The 17,279-nt window shown below is 48.8% G+C and overlaps 1 protein-coding gene across 1 annotated transcript in view; it reads right to left on the minus strand.

The window, feature by feature from the left end:
• Positions 1-3,847: 3,847 nt before the first annotated feature.
• LOC138249255 (putative gastrointestinal growth factor xP4) overlaps positions 3,848-17,279 on the minus strand; it is a 175,554-nt gene continuing 162,122 nt past the window's right edge. The window contains exon 6 of the mRNA XM_069203226.1: positions 3,848-4,301. The gene's annotated coding sequence lies outside the window, so the exon portion shown is untranslated. The remainder of the gene's footprint in view (positions 4,302-17,279) is intronic.

The following is a 17,279-nucleotide window of genomic DNA, read 5'->3' on the forward strand; positions in this document are numbered from 1 at the left end:
GCACTGCTGCTTGAACACCTGCCTTGTGACTTGAAGGAGGCTTGGACCATCTCCTTTGTCAGACCTGGCATGCTTGGTGTAGTTCCCCCTGTCCTTTTGCCTCTGCTTCCTGTATTTTTTAATGTGTGCTGTAATTTGTTTTTGCTGGTTTTGGTACTCTGGGCATTTTACTACTACTGACCAGTGCTAAGGTGCACTGACCAGTGCTCTCTGTGTAAACTGTATTTGTAATTGGTTTTTCGATGATTGGCATATTTAATTTACTAGTAAGCCCCTAGTAAAGTGCACTAGAGGTGCTCAGGGCATGAAAACCAAATGCTACTAGTGGACCTGCAGCACTGATTGTGTCACCTACACGAGTAGCCCTATAATCATGGCTCAGACCTGCCACTGCAGTGCCTGTGTGAGTTGTAAACTGCCAATTTTAACCTGGCAAGTAAACCCACTTGCCAGGCCCAAACCTTGCTTTTTTGTACATGTAAAGCACCAGTAAGGTAGGTCCAAGGCAGCCCCATGAGCAGGGTGCAGCATATTTAAAAGATAGGACATGTACTGGTGTGTTCTACATGTCCTGATAGTGAAATACTACCAAATTCCTTTTTTCACTATTGCAAGGCCTATCTTTCCCATAGGTTAAAATGGGGACTGTCTTTAGATATCTTGTAAGTGCAATTTCCCATTGGGAGCAGATAGAGATTTGGAGTTTGGGGTCTTTGAACTCACAATTTAAAAATACAGCTTTTGATAGAAATGGTTTTTAGATTGTCAGATTGAAAATGCCACTTTTAGAAAGTGGGCATTTTCTTGCTTAACCATCTTGCTTGTGGAATCCATATCTGGGTCAGACTGACAGTTGGGCATAGGGAGCTGGGGAGTGCCCTGTAAACCCTGATGAGTCTCCTGAGCTAGAGTGGGGAGAGAGAAGCTGACACCTGCACCTGAAAGGGCTGTGCCGGTTGTCAGACAATGCAGTCTCCAACCCCCTGGTGTATGTCTGGGGCCAGGCCTGGGCAAGGCAGGATCTTGTAAACAACAGAGACTTTCCTTTGAAGTTTGCCTACTTCAAAGGCAGAAATGAGTATAAGTACTGGACCCAAACCCCCAAACATTTAGAACACTTTTGGATCAAGAGGAACCTCTTCCAAGGAGAAGAGCTGAAGAGCTGGAGGAGTACTGCCCCTTTGCTGTGTGTACTTTGCTGGATTAGCCTGCAGTTGCTGCTTCTGCCTAAGAGAGGACAAACACTGGACTTCGCTGTGTATCCTGCTTGTGAAGTTTCCCCAAGGGCTTGGACTGAGCTTGCCTCCCACTAAGAAGCCTTAGGGACAGCAAAAACTTCACCAACCTTCCTCTCATGTGACTTGCTGTGGACCATAACTCGCCAGGTGTTATCTATTCCAGTTTCTGGGTCCTTTGGAGGGAAAGCTGGCCTACAAACAGGAAAAACCACGTGCACCGACTCCTGACGATGACGCTGCCTGACTCTGCAGAGCTGCCTGCACACAAAGCCATGGGATACGCTGGAGTGCGATGACTGCAACTGATGCCACAGGCCCGAAGATGCTGCAGCCCCGCTGATGTCCCGTGACTTTGTGAGTACCTAGTGCTGGGTCACCAACGTCCGTGACACCCGACTCCGCCATGGCACCTGCAGTCCCGTGGCGTTACCCTGGGAGGTCGCCCCACCATGTGTTGACCCGCCGGACATCAACCCCGCCAGAGTGTAAGAAACTGACGCTTTGCACCGATGCCACATCACCTTTCCTGCTGCACAGTGAGGAACTGATGCCACACCGGATCCCGGACGCCACACCTCACCGACTTCATGCACCAGCTTGTTTCTTCGTTCCCAAAGGAACTGTACCAGGGGTTCGTGCGACCCCGTGACTGGCACCATTGATGTCGGATTGTTGGGGACAACTACGTAATGATGCCGTGATAACACCAAATTAAAGCATTTGTGTTTCTAAGCCCTATATTGAAGTTTAATCTTTGAAAATTCATAACTTTGCTTGTGTATGTTGGATGTTTGTTGTTTTAGTCATGTTTTACTGAGATAAATATTGGCTATTTTTCCAAACTGGTTTTGAGTGCTTTTGTGGTGTTTTCACTGAGTTACTGTGTGTGTTTGTACAAATACTTTACCCATTGCCTCTGAAATATGCCTGACTGCTTGTGCCAAGCTATCAAGGGGATAAGCAGAGGTTATCCTAGGTGTGTATCTCCATGACCCTGACTAGAGCTTAAACACAGTGCAAACTGACTGCCAACCAGAGACCCCATTTCTAACATCCTTGAACACAGAACCACCAGAAGTGACTCCACAGGCTAGTTGACTGATCTCCTGTGTAAGCTGCAGGGGCATGACAAGGTTCCGAGGCCTTGAATCCTTCACCTGGCCTCTGTTGGAGTGAGTCCTAAATGGCCTGGACCCTTGGAAGTAGTGTTAGAGGCACTGCTCCCATCTAAACCTAACAGTTGGGACTGTTTTCCACCAAAAAGTGCAGTGAGAACCAACAGAAGACGGGACATATCCGCCTGTCAGTCAGGCCAAGGTGGATTGTCACTCAGCCTGACTCTGTGTAGCTCCCGCTACATTCATCTCCACAACAGCAAATCTTTTTCAACGGGAGCTCTCTTTAATGGTATCCAGCTTTCTGCAGCCCTCTTCGACTACAGTCTGCAGCTTCATCCCACTGGAGGTTTTTGACTTCCAAAATGTTGTCTAAGTCACAAGGTAAAATCATTGAGTTTGAAGGCGTCAGACTTCCCATCGATGACAGGGACCTCCTTGGCTTCAGCTTTTTTCGCTCTCAGCTTTTTCCCACCATTGTTGATGGCTTCACTGAGACTGCATCCAGCGGTTCCCTGGCAACAATAACTCATCCTCAGACACAACCTGCCGCCTTGGCCAGCTGAACTCTACCTTCTTGTGAACTTTTCTTCTAGATTTTATCTAACTCTGAATGTAAGCTTCATCGCAGTCAGCCTTAACTTTTGACTTTGCCCTAGTTTTGCGTGACCAGATTCCTGTGGTTGGAGCTTTGATTTTTTGCACCATATCTTACACTAAAACTTTGAAAAAAAAAACATAACTCCAGTTTCACTAATGTAATTTTTTTTTTTTTTTGGTGTCATATTATTTATTAATTTATTAAAATGTTCTCTATTTTTCTACATTTGTTTGGGATTTTCTTGTGTTGCGTTTTCACTTTATTAATGTACGTGTGCCGCATAAATACTTTACAAGGTGCCTGCAAGTTAAGTCTGACTACTTGTGTGGGAAAGGTACTGGAGGGTTCATCTTAACACACGTTCATTAAGTGACCTTTGTGGCTCACCCCTACAAGGATGGTGGTTGTTGCTTGAGTAATGTTTTCAGCCTCTCAATCAATTACCCAATTTCCTAACTCCTCAAATGCACAATCCAAATATCCAACTGCAGTGTGCTGTGCTTTAAAAAAAAAACATTCTGTAGTTGGATCATGCCTCAGCAGCTGTCATCAGGAGCCTGGTGATGAGGCTCAGGGCTGACCTGCACACTGTCAGCAGTGTTCATGAACTCACAATTTGTTTTTTCATGAGCACCGTTAAGTTAAACTATTAGTAGCAGAGGCAAGGGGCAGCAATTGGACCATCACAGGAGGGAGGGCTTAGCCCTAAAGCTCTTAATTATGATCGCCTTTCTGAACACAAACATAGCTTTATTAACAGATGTTAACCCTCTCTTGGCTTAGATAGATACTTGCAGGAAGGGATATTAACAGGCTGTAAGCAAAACCCTGTAACACTTCATAATTTTTCATGGAAAAACACAACTCACACAAAGTAATCCAACAAATCAAAGTAAACTACACATCACTTTTTTATTGCAGTTTCAATAGGATATTTCCTTTATTAGCAAAGGTGTAATTTTCAAACATTCCATTAAAGATATTTAAATAGTAATTCAGAAAACAAATAGTACATGCTTCCAAACATGAGTACCAAGGTGTGTTTGACTCCAGCCCTGTAAGTGTCTTTTTTGATATAATAAAATGTGACAAGAAAAAATAAAGGTTTGATGCACAATCATTTCTGTTATGGGAATTCAGGATTTAAGCATAAAGACAGATTTATAGAGGCAAAAAAAAATTAATTTGAGAAAGTAGATGTGATATGATTTCAGTTTGCATGTTATTACATTTTAGAGATCGCTTAAAAGTTGACTTTTTTGCAGGTGATATGTGTGGTTTCATGAGCATCCCTCATTTGTTGAACTCAGCAGAATAATAACATCCTTTATCTTCATGAATTGTAACCTGTAAAGAGGAAAACAAGAGGTCATACTTGTAAAGGGAAGAACAAGAGTTAATACCAACAAATCAAAGTAACGTACACATGTTCCCCAGAGCTCTGCAGAATATGACTAGTGTGGTTGATTTTTAAAATGCTGAGTAAGGAATATCAACGTACCCCAATATCGGAGCCAAAATGTTGAATACCACCGGGAAGTATATAATAAATACAGTAAGACTGACTATCCTTCTAGCACTTAAATATAAATATATATTACCTAGTGGTGGTTGCCACTAGCCAGATATAGCTGGGACCTAGTTTCTATATAAAAAGTGTTTTTTATTAAAATTTGCCAATTCCATCAGCTGCTGTCTGGAAACTTTTGGGGTAATCCATCCCGGGGGGGTGGGGAGGGGAGTGAGAAAAATAGGGGGGGTCCCAAAACACATTTTCCCCACATTCATATTTCCATATGGATTTTGTACAGCAATAGCACAAAAACTACTGGCCGGAATTATACCAAATTTGACAGGAAGGTAGGTCCTGGTCCAGAAAGAGTGCTGTTTTTGTGTAATTCTGTTCAGTAGTTTTAGAGACATCAACGAAAATCCAAATTTGTATATCTATGGATGTGAAGGATTCGTGACGCCTGCCAATCTTGTGTGGAGATCCGATTGGCTGATAACACTGCAAACACCAGAAGTCATTGAAGTGTTGTCAGTCATCTTGGAACTCAGCTGATGCCTCGGAACTTATTATTGTTGTATGCAGGGGAGGCCTGTGCCCCCCCGCTGCACTGGGGACTACCACCTCCCAAACTCTTTCATGTAAAATGTTGGGGGGGCATCTGGCCCCCTCCGGCTGCATGACAAGGGTGCGAGTTATAGTTACCGTAGGATTCAAGTTATAGTTACTTGAAAGAACTACTGAATTTCTAAGGTTTTGTATGGGTAAATTCAGAATCTAACTGTAACGTCCCTGTAACCATTATTTTTTGTCAGTGAATATATATATATATATATATATATATATATATATATATATATATATATATATATATACATATATATATATATATATATATATATATATATATATATATATATATATATATATACTGGAGAGTCAATGTAGATCTATACTTGTCTATATGCACTTACCAGCTCGATGTTTTGGCTTTAAAATTGTGATATGTTTTTTGTATTTGTTTTCAAAGAAATAGCGAACCCTAAAACACACCTAGTGAAATAGAGCTTTGACCAAAACTGTGACTGTAAAAGGACTCTTCGAATCAGAACTACCCAGAATACGTTGTATCAACCACCCAAAATCAACTAATGTTGGATTAATCTAAAGAATACCTACCCTTTATGACAATTTTTCCATTTTGGATCTATTACGCAAATGTACCTCATGTGGATAACCTTAACATCTGTCAGGGATTAAAACTTTCTAAAACCAAGCAAATGTTGAACCCTGCAGTTATCGGTCATAATTGATTTTACAAAGGCTTAACTTAGAAAGGGAATTTAGGGTTTACATTACACCCAACTTCATCAAAAAAGGTAAATTCTCTATATGCTTTGTTGGATGCCACATCTTAAAGCCTACATAGGATTTCTCTAATTAAAGGGTCAATATTTGCATATGTATGGCACAAAGGAAAGGCAGGTATGTTACATAGAGCTGGATTTTACTGGTGTTAGAGAGCAAAAAGTATTAATATTATTATGAGTAAATAAAGCGTATAAAATAGCTCAAGTAGAGAAATTTGTGCTAAAAATGTAAGCATTTGTGTTTGAAATGTGGCGGATATGGTGTCTACCACCACAGGCTCTATGTAAAATAATAAATAACATTGAAAACATATTTTGTGGAATCATAACAATATATACTGACAAATGATTATTAACAGTGATGAATAAAACTAGTGATTTGAAATTATTTTTGATTAATTAATTAATGTACTAAACATGGTTTGAATAATAACATTGTTTCATTTTTCATGCATTAGCTTTAGACAAAAGGCCTAAGCTTTGGTGTTTTTCTACAAGTACAATGTTGAGATGGTATGCTGACACTATTGAAATGATTGTTGCACCCATTGTTTATTAGTTATTTCATTGAAAGCTCACAGTGGAAATCTACTGCCTACTTCACTTTGCTTATTTTGTACTTCCCCGTGAAAGTTTGAAAGTTTTAACAATGGGCTTTCGTTTTTGGTAGGAAGGGGCTGCTGTGCGACAGGGGGCGGACAGGCCAAGGGAACCCACTCTCCACGAGGCCATCTCCTCCATCATGGGAGCATACCACCACTCCCAGGAGACGATGGCGACGGTCCTGGTCAAGTTTCAGGAGACCCAGCGCCTGCAGGAGGAACAGTATTTGGGGTTCAGGGAGGAGCTCAGGACCATCAGCTCTGCCTTGGGCACCATCGTAGGGGTGCTGAAGGACATACAGCAGACCATGAGGGACACCGTAGCACTCCAAGGGGCCCCTGACACTAGCATGGACGATGAACTACCCACCACCTCAGCCGGCGCTAGTGGACAGGACACCCCGCCACAGGACCACCACACCAGCACCCCACCCCCTGCAGACGGACAACCACCCCGCAAGCGGTCCCTGAGATCCAGGAACAGGACTGAGCAAGATGGCAAGACCCCCACCAGGAAATGAGACCACCCTGATTGTCCTCCCACTGTCCCACTTTGTTACCCTGTCCATACTTTAACTACCCCTGCTCCACTTCCTATGCCCATATGGGCAGTGCACCTGTGAGACTGGACTCTGCCATGGACATTCCTCCACCATCACCCCTCACCATTTTACAACCCCCCTCCATTTTTGAGCACTTAAATAAACACCCTTGAACCACAAAACAATGTTGAGTCAGTCTATGATTTGGTAAAATGTATTATCAATGACAGTGTCAAAATGTGTTTCTAGTTGTAAAGGCAACATACCTATGTCATACATCACAAGTCCTTGAAGGATGAATGCAGATGACACATATTGGTAACCACACCTGCGAAACCGTAATGGAAAGGAAAGGAACAACTCAGTTACCAAATAATGCTATGAAATTACACACAGGATAGAGGAAGACGTGTGACAGTGAATGTAATGGTAAAAATGAAAATGTTCTCACCTGTGTGTCACTGGAAATATTGCTGTATGACTGACTCCCTGTTGTCGTTGTCTTCTTCCTCAGCTTCCTCCTCATCACTGTCCACAGGCTCCACAGGCTCCACAGCTGCCACAACACTGTCATCTGGACCATCCTCCTGCAGAAAAGGCACCTGGCGTCGCAAAGCAAGATTGTGAAGCATCAAGCAGGCAATGATGATCTGGCACACCTTCTTCGGTGAGTAGAATAGGGAACCACCTGTCATATGGAGGCACCTGAACCTGGCCTTAAGGAGGCCGAAGGTGCGTTCGATCACCCTCCTAGTCCGCCCATGGGCCTCATTGTAGCGTTCCTCTGCCCTGGTCCTGGGATTCCTCACTGGGGTCAATAGCCAGGACATGTTGGGGTAACCAGAGTCCCCTAATAGCCACACCCGGTGCCTCTGGAGTTGACCCATCATATCAGGGATGCTGCTATTCCGCAGGATGTAGGCGTCATGCACTGAGCCAGGGAACATAGCATTTACCTGGGAGATGTACTGGTCTGCCAAAGATACCATCTGTACATTCATTGAATGATAACTCTTCCTGTTCCTGTACACCTGTTCACTCCTGTGGGGGTGGGGGGGGGCAGAGCTACATGGGTCCCATCAATAGCACCTGTAACCTTGTCTGAAAAGACCCACTTGCAAGGAAATGGAGCACTGACAGTATCTGCACGTCAGGGGGGATTCCAGTGGGATGGCGGATTGGTGACATCAGATCTGGCTCCAACTGGGTACATAGTTCGTGGATTGTGGCACGGTCAAACCTGTAGGTGACGATTAAATGTCGCTCCTCCATTGTCAACAGGTCCACCAGCGGTCGGTACACCGGAGGATTCTGCCATCTTCTCAAATGTCCCAGCTGACGGCGCCTAGGAATGACAACAGCGACGACCGAGTCAATTTTTTTCCAGGTATGTACCCACAGTTACACAGAAGACGACACCAAGCACAAAACCCTTCCTGTATGTGTGTTGAGTGGAGGCCTAGCTATGTGTGACGCAGGAGTAAATGAAGCCATGTGGGTCCCTGAAATGGGGGCTGCCTGACCTCTAAACTGGGACAATGGGATTGTGGGGTAACTGCGTTGCCGTTGCACACCGTCGCGGTAGGCGGTCGTAGACCATGGCGCAATGCTGCATTGGTTAACATTGGACCCTATGGGTCCCAGGAGCCAATGAACAAGTGCGCCGGCGGTGATGATACACACCACCGCGGACGTCGCCGCCGGGGACGTCACCACCATTTTCTATCTGTTCAATCACTAGATACCTGATCTTCGACAGGAGAGGACCTACACTGCAAGTGCTGCTGAGACCTCGGTCTGGAAGCGACGATGGCTGCTGCGTCTGGGGAAAGGGCCCCTGCCTTCACTGCTCAGGAGTTGGAGAAACTGGTAGACGGAGTCCTCCCCAGTAAACGCTACTCTACGGTCCTCCAGACCTACAGGTTAGTACACAGGTAGCACGTTGTATAGGCTAGGCCTGGGTGGAGAGGGCTGGTTGTAAGAGGGAAGGGGGCATAGTTCAGGGAACATGAATGCATGTGAATGAATATGCCACATGGCTAGGGTAGGGAGGGGGGCCACTCACATCGACGTGCAGTTGGTAATGACTTTGCTTCTTCCCTTGTGCATGTCATGTAGGTCAGCGCCCACCAGAAGAAGGACATTTGGCGTGCCATCGCCAAGGACGTCCGGACCCTGGGGGTACACCAGAGACGGGGCACCCACTGCCGGAAAAGATGGGAGGACATTCGCCGTTGGAGCAAGAAGACGGCGGAGGCTCAGCTGGGGATGGCCTCCCAACGTGGGAGGGGTGCCCATCGCCCCATGACCCCCCTGATGTTCAGGATCCTGGCAGTGGCCTACCCTGAGTTGGATGGGCGCTTGAGGGCATCACAGCAGACACAAGGGGGTGAGTACTCTCTCATTCTGCGGACTTTGCGCGCATTGGAGGGGACTGGGTGGGGGAGGAGGCCTGTGGGTGTACCTAGGCCAGGCAGAAATACGTAGACTAGGCCCCTCCGTAATGCAGGCCATGTGGCACTCTACCCCACCGCAGTAGAGTGCCAAGTACAGGTATAGATGCCCCTGTGGCATCCATGTGTGCAGATGTCCACCATAGCCATGTAGGCCAGATCCCAGAAATTGCATCTGCAGAGGCCAGGAGCATGGCGTAGTGCAAGGGGCTGCTGTGTCTGTATTGTTCGCCAACGGTAGCGGTATGCCATGCACTCAACCTGTCTTTCTTCTGTCTCCCCCCCCCCTTTTGTGCTCTCCCTGTTCTTTTGTGCATCAGCATCATCAGGCGGAGGTACAGTGGCACCGGGGCACGAGGGAGCTGCATCCCACATGGCCATGGAGGGCCACACCACGGACTCAGAATGCACCAGTGGGACGGAGGGTGAGGGGAGCTTCACGTCGGCCACCGGATCACCAACCAGCGACACGGACTCGTCTGCCGATGGGAGCTCCCTTGTGGTGGTGGCACCATCTGTGCACCTCACTTCTACAGGTACAGCCGCCACCTCCCCTACCAGCACCGCCCTCCCAGCAGCCCCTCAGCGTTCGCCCCGTGCCCGCTCACCCAGGAGGGTGGGCATCACCTTCGCCCCAGGCACCTCAAGCCCTGCCCCTGTCACCCCTGCTGCCCTCAGTGAGGAGGCCATTGACCTCCACAGGTCACTCACTGTTGGGCAGTCTACCATTGTGAATGCCATCCAGGGTGTAGAAAGGGAGTTGCAACACGGTAATGCATTCCTGGAGGGCATTCATTCTGGTCAGGCTGTCCTTCAGCGAACCCTTCAATCTCTGGCCTCATCACTGATGGCAGCCATTGTCCCTGTGTCTAGCCTCCCCCCTACAACCTCCTCCACCCAGACCCAATCCCCTGTACTCCAGCCTATCCCAAGCACACCTACAGACCAGCATGCACACACGTCAACACACAAGGGAAGCTCTGGCAAACATAGGCACCACACAACCCACAGGCACACACACAAGCATCACACACATGCAGACACAGCAACATCCACTGCCTCCACTGTGTCCCCCTCCTCGTCGTCTCCAGTCTCGTCTACACTCTCACCTGCATGCACTACATCTACAGGCACCAGGAGTCGCACCAGAACACCCAGCACCACACCCCACTCACCTGCACTCACCACCTCCACTCCCATTTACACGTCCCCTGTGTCCTCTCCCAGTGTGTCTGTGACGCCCCATCCCAAAGTACACAAATGCGGGCACCCACACACCCAACATTTATCCACCTCACGACAGCCTCCAGTACCTGCACCTGCACCCAAAACACCTAAAGTGACACCTCCTACAACCACCTCCTCTTCCACCACTCCCAGACCCCCTCCAACTACCCATCCCAGTGTTCGTCAGAAACTGTCCCTCTGCAAAGTTGACCTTTTTGCCCCCACCCCCCCTCCAATTCATCAGTCACGTCGTAGCGCCTCAGCCAAAAAGCCATCAGTACCAGTGGTGCCTGTTCAAGGTGTGTGGAGTGCACCGGCCACCAGGGCAGGCAGTGTGACCTGGAGCCAAGGCACTGGCAGCCCACCCCCTGTAAAGGCTCTGAAATTGGAAAGTGGCCGACAGGACCCTGTGAAGACTCCTGGAGGCAAAACAACTCACAGGGGTCCCAGGGGGATTGCAGAGTCAGCTGTGACTCCTCCAAAGGTGGTGAAGGGCCAGAGGAAGTCTGCATAGCCTGGTGTGAGCATCACGGCGGAGAAGGGCGGCATCCTTCCCGGCGGTCGGGACGCCACCGCCAGCACCATCATCACTGGTCCAGAGACCACCGCCAGAGTCAGTGCCCAGGAGGGCCCAAGTATTGTCACTGGTCAGGAGACCACCGCCAGAGTCAGTGCCCAGGGGGGCCCAAGTATCGTCACTGGTCCGGAGACCACCGCCACCACCAGAGTCAGTGCCCAGGAGGGCCCAAGTATCGTCACAGGTCCGGAGACCACCGCCACCGCCAAAGTCAGTGCCCAGGAGGGCCCAAGTATCGTCACTGGTCCGGAGACCACCGCCAGAGTCATTGCCCAGGAGGGCCCAAGTATCGTCACTGGTCGGGAGACCACCAGCAGAATCAGTGCCCAGGATGTCCCAAGTATCGTCACTGGTCAGGAGACCACCGCCAGAGTCATTGCCCAGGAGGGCCCAAGTTTCGTCACTGGTCAGGAGACCACCGCCAGAGTCAGTGCCCAGGAGGGCCCAAGTATCGTCACTGGTCAGGAGACCACCACCAGAGTCAGTGCCCAGGAGGGCCCAAGTATCGTCACTGGTCAGGAGACCACCGCCAGAGTCAGTGCCCAGGGGGGCCCAAGTATTGTCACTGGTCCGGAGACCACCGCCACCACCAGAGTCAGTGCCAGGGAGGGCCCAAGTATCGTCACTGGTCCGGAGAACACCGCCAGAGTCATTGCCCAGGAGGGCCCAAGTATTGTCACTGGTCCGGAGACCACCGCTAGAGTCAGTGCCCAGGAGGGCCCAAGTATCGTCACTGGTCAGGAGACCACCGCCAGAGTCATTGCCCAGGAGGGCCCAAGTATCGTCACTGGTCAGGAGACCACCGCCAGTGTCAGTGCCCAGGAGGGCCCAAGTATCGTCGCTGGTCAGGAGACCACCGCCCGAGTCAATGCCACCGCCATCGCCGGAGTCAGTTCCCAGGAGGGCCATGGCTGCCACAGCCCCGCTGGGCAATGAGGGAACGTCATGCCACACACCAATGCCCAGTACAGAGAACGTCATGCCACACACCAATGCCAGTCCAGAAGCACCATGGCAAAGCACCGCTGAACAGTCCAGAGACCGCCATCGCAAAGCACCGCTGAACAGGGCATGCACCGTGGAAGAATGAAAAGGCCGCCACATCAAGCATCGTTATCCCATGTGCAGCTGGGACAGTGACGGGACAGGAACTGTCACGGGGAGACTAATCCAGTCTGGGCACCAGTCCCCCTCCAGAACCAGTGGAGCCTGTTATCTACTTGCAAAACTGTGGCTTTGCAATCCCCAGGATGGTCCAGTGGGCAACCCCCCCACTGTAGAGACTTGAGAGACTGTGGCTTTGCACTCCCCAGGATGGTACAGTGGGCAAACCACCCACAGTAGAGACTTGAGAGACTGTGGCTTTGCACTCCCCAGGATGGTACAGTGGGCAACCCACCCACTGTAGAGACTTGAGAGACTGTGGCTTTGCACTCCCCAGGATGGTACAGTGGGCAAACCACCCACTGTAGAGACTTGAGAGACTGTGGCTTTGTACTCCCCAGGATACATCAATGGTCATGGAGCCCCGTTGTGGATCTGGCTTTGCACTCATCCGGCTGAGGTGCCCCCCCTTCCCTTCCCCCTGAGGTGCCTATAGTATTTCTATCTGATGCCCCAGCAGTGTTCTCTCCGTTTGTGGACAGGTATCTTTTGTGGGCCTCGCCCATGCATTTTTGGACTAGTGGTGCACAACACTGATATGTGCATATCTACACTACTTCTCGTAATGTATATACTCTTGAATGATTTTATATTATATCTGTGTATTTTTGGAACATGTATATTGATACATTACAATGTTTGAACTGATTTTGTTTTGTCTTTGCATTCTTCCGGGGGGGTTGTGGGTTGTTACTGTGATGTTTGTGAATGCATTGGTGTGTGTGTTGTAATATGCGAGGGTGGAGGTAGGGGTGGGATTGTTTCGTGTGTGTCCCCCTAACTTTTGCCTCCCCTATGTCGTAGGTGTAGTACTCACCGTTGTCTTCGCCGGCGCCGGCTTTGCTCTTCGTAAATGAGTAGGAATACAAGGGCCGGTAGGATTTGTAATTCCGGCTCCATGGAGTCCTCCTTCCTCGTGGGATGTGTTCAGGTGAGTGTTTTCCCATTGCAGTAACTGTTTCCGCCGTGTTTTTATCCACGGTGAATCCGCCCCGGAAAAGGTGGCGGATTGGCGGGTTGTGAGACTATGGGCGGTAAATTGTCTTCCGCCTGTCTGTTGGCGGTGACCGCCGCGCTGCTTGTCTGTACCGCCGTGGCGGGCGATGTGTTAAAGTGGCTGTCTTTGTTGGGGTTTCCGCCAGGGTCATGATTCCCTTTTTTTCTCCGCCGGCCTGTTTGGGGTATTACCGCACCTTTAACACCGTCCGCCAGGGTTGTAATGACCCCCTCTGTGTTGTTTCTGTATTGCTATCATTTGATTTTGTGTACAATTTTCGTGACTTTAGCAGTGTCAATATATTTTTTAACTTTGCTAAATTGGTGTGGTGATTCATGACCATAGAGATCATGGTGCGTATAAATTACTGACTCCTTATTAAAATTTGTTTTTATTCATGGCTATTGGTTTCAATTGTTGAATCTGATGATCTTATTACTCCTGTCTGAGTCAAACGATTTGAGTCAACCTCTGAGGGTAGTAGATGTCACCTAAACTTAATTTAGGAATTCACGCACCATCAGAATTTGGTAGCAGAGAATGGTTTCATCTCAATAGGAGAGAGATCATCTGCTTTGATTAGATTTTGCCTCAATCGGAGAGGGATCATCCATGAAATCTGGTTACTTGATTTTGCCATTGCTTGTTTAATTGCTATTAGTATGTTCCCAGTGTTCACAGTGTTGTATGAGTTTTGAATAAGGTTTGTGCTTGCACTGCTTTGGCACATCGCAGGTGAATTGTGATATATGAGTGAAATAGGGAGTTTGTGCACTCCAAAGGGTAAGAGTAGAAAAGTTGTTGAACTTCAAATGGGTGTGGCGCTTTGTGCTCAAATTTCCCACATGGTTGTTGTTGTAACTGAACCTTTGAGGTCTAAGACTCCAGAGTATTGTACAAGTGTACAAGACACTTGTTTGTTGTTGTTTACTTGTCTGCGGTGTTGGTGTTGATCAACTGGGGTTGACGTTGATAACACAAAGTAGTTTTACTCCAAGTGTATGTTCAGTGAGTGCTAAGTTGACAGGTACTGGGTGATTCTTGAATGCACAAGGAAGATCTGGTATTAATCAAGAGTGAAATTTGCAGGTTGAATTTTACTTGTGCATGAGAGAAAGCCACAGTGGAAGAGTAGCTGTTGTGCGAAAGGCCACAGTAGAAATTTAGTTCTATCTATAGTACGTAGACAAGTTGTTTTTTGTTGATTTTTGGTGCTCTCAATATTTACATTTAGCTGTATGATGTTAGTGTAAAAGACGAACCACGAGGCATTGTCAGCCGCTGTGTTAGTGAGCGTGACGTCATTGTAGATTACAAGGATTGGTAGACAACCGAGAAAAGCTGTTCGTTGAGGGTAGCAAGTGCAAAGGGTTTTGGGATTGAAATACTTCCTACTTTGGATTTAATTTGTAGTTTAAGAGTGAAAATGAAGTTTCTCAAAGAATTAAAAAGTGTGTTGAGAGGAGATGCTTTCATTCCAGTTAGAATAGGAGAAATTGCCTTGCCAGAAAGTACACCTGCATACATAGGCCCTCATTACAACCCTGGCGGTAAATGCCGCCGTGCTGATGGCCGCCAACATACCGTGACCACGGCCGTAATCCGCTACGGGTGCTATGACCCACACAGAGAAATCGGACACTATACAGACACCCACACAAGTCCACCAGACCAAAGGTCAGTGATAAAATGGCAATAGCAAAACCCACACCGATAAGCCAACAGGAATACGCCCATAGTATCACAACCCACGAATCACCGCAGTGGTCTTTCAACTGCGGTAAACCATTGGCGGTACACACCGCTGCACTCAAAATACACACACACTAACAAAACTACACCACATTGGACAATTTGAAATACACACACCTGACACATATGCACACACCACACCCACACACCCACACCACTATAAAACACACACCCACATTACCCACAACCCTTTCAATGAAAAAAAAGATTGCGAACAGAGAGACACACAAGCCAGGAGCACCCACTCAATCTGAGCCACAGAACACCATCACCCATTCACCATCCACGCACCTCACACCACACACCCCAACACATCATCCCACATACCACCCCACACATCCTCACACATATCACTCACACCACATCCATGGCACCCCAAAGACACCACAGGTTTTCAGAGGAGGAGCTAAGGGTCATGGTGGAGGAAATCATCCGGGTAGAGCCACAGCTATTCGGATCACAGGTGAAGCAGACGTCCATTGTAAGGAAGATGGAGCTATGGCGGAGGATCGTGGACAGGGTCAACGCCGTGGGACAGCACCTAAGAACTAGGGATGACATCTGGAAGAGATGGAACGACCTACGGGGGAAGGTGCGTTCCCTGGTTGCAAGACACCAGGTAGCAGTACATAGGACTGGCGGTGGACCCCCACCTCCTCCCCCACAACTAACAACATGGGAGGAGAAAGTCTTGGTGATCATGCATCCTGAGGGCCTCACAGGAGTGGCAGGAAGACTGGACTCTGGTAAGTCAAATCTTTACTACTATATCCCCCACCCTACCTGCATGCCATCACAAACTCCTACCCCTACCGTCACCCCCATCACTACACCACCTCACACATACCCCACTATCACAACCCACCCACCCCAATACCAAGCCCTGCATGTAACACCAATGCATGGACCCCCATCACAGACTTGCATGGACACCCATCACCACAGCATGCCCAGTAGAGAGACTCACACAGCCCACAAAATCACCACCAACACAAGGCAAAGCTGACAGGGAAATCACAACCATACAGGGAAACACACCCATGCACAAGATGGCACACGCAGATACACTAACACTGCATTTGCATCCCCACAGGACCCCTACTCAACGTCACCGGAGAGGAGGTGCCAGCTACATCCAGTCCTCCCCAGAAGAGGCCCACAGTGACGACAGCAGCTCTGCACGCCTGGATCAGGATGACCAACCTGGCCCATCAGGGACCTCTGGACAGTCGGTTCCCCTGCCACAGTCCCAACCCACCACAGAGCCTCCCCCCTCAGGAAACACCACCACAGCACCCACCCAGTGGGTCCATGCCACTGTCCCCAGGACACGTCAATCAGCAGTGTGCCCACCACTACAGGGACCCCAGGCAACCCCACAAACACAGGACGATCAGGGACCTGGGGTCAGTGGCAGTGGGCACACGGTTCAGGGGACAGAGGAACAGGACAACAGGGAAGCTGGGAGGACTGCTGTGCGACAGGGGGAGGACAGGCCCAGGGAACCCACTCTCCAGGAGGCACTCACCAACATCTTGGGATCATACCACCATTCCCAGGAGACGATGGGCCAGATACTGGCCAAGTTGCAGGAGACCCAGCAGCTGCAGGAGGGACAGTACCTAAGGATCAGGGAGGACCTCAAACTCAACTACACCATCCTGGTCACCATTAAAGGGGTGCTGGGTGACATGGCCAACACCATGAGGGAGGCAGTGGCACACCAATGGGCCCCTGACATTAGCCACACCAATGAACAGCCTTCCACCTCCACCGGTGCTAGTGGACAGGAGGCCCCACCACAGGAATAACAGGCCACCAGCACCCCACCCCTGCAAATGGTCCCTGAGATCCAGGCAGAAGCCAGAGAACATTGCCAAGACCCCCGCCAGGAAATAGGACTTTCCTGATTGTCACCCTTCTGTCCCTCTCTGTCACCCTGTCCACCTTGAACTGCCATTGCTCCCCTTCCTGTTCCCCATTGGACAATGCACCTGTGATACCAAGAGACTGGACTCTACCCTGGACTTTCCTCCACCATCAGCCCAGCCCATTGCACATCCCCCTCTACTTATGAGCACCTAAATAAACACCCTTGGAACAAATACAAATCTGGAGTCTGTCAAATGAT

Source organism: Pleurodeles waltl, chromosome 8 (genome assembly GCF_031143425.1).
Source record: "Pleurodeles waltl isolate 20211129_DDA chromosome 8, aPleWal1.hap1.20221129, whole genome shotgun sequence".
Lineage (NCBI taxonomy): Eukaryota > Metazoa > Chordata > Amphibia > Caudata > Salamandridae > Pleurodeles > Pleurodeles waltl.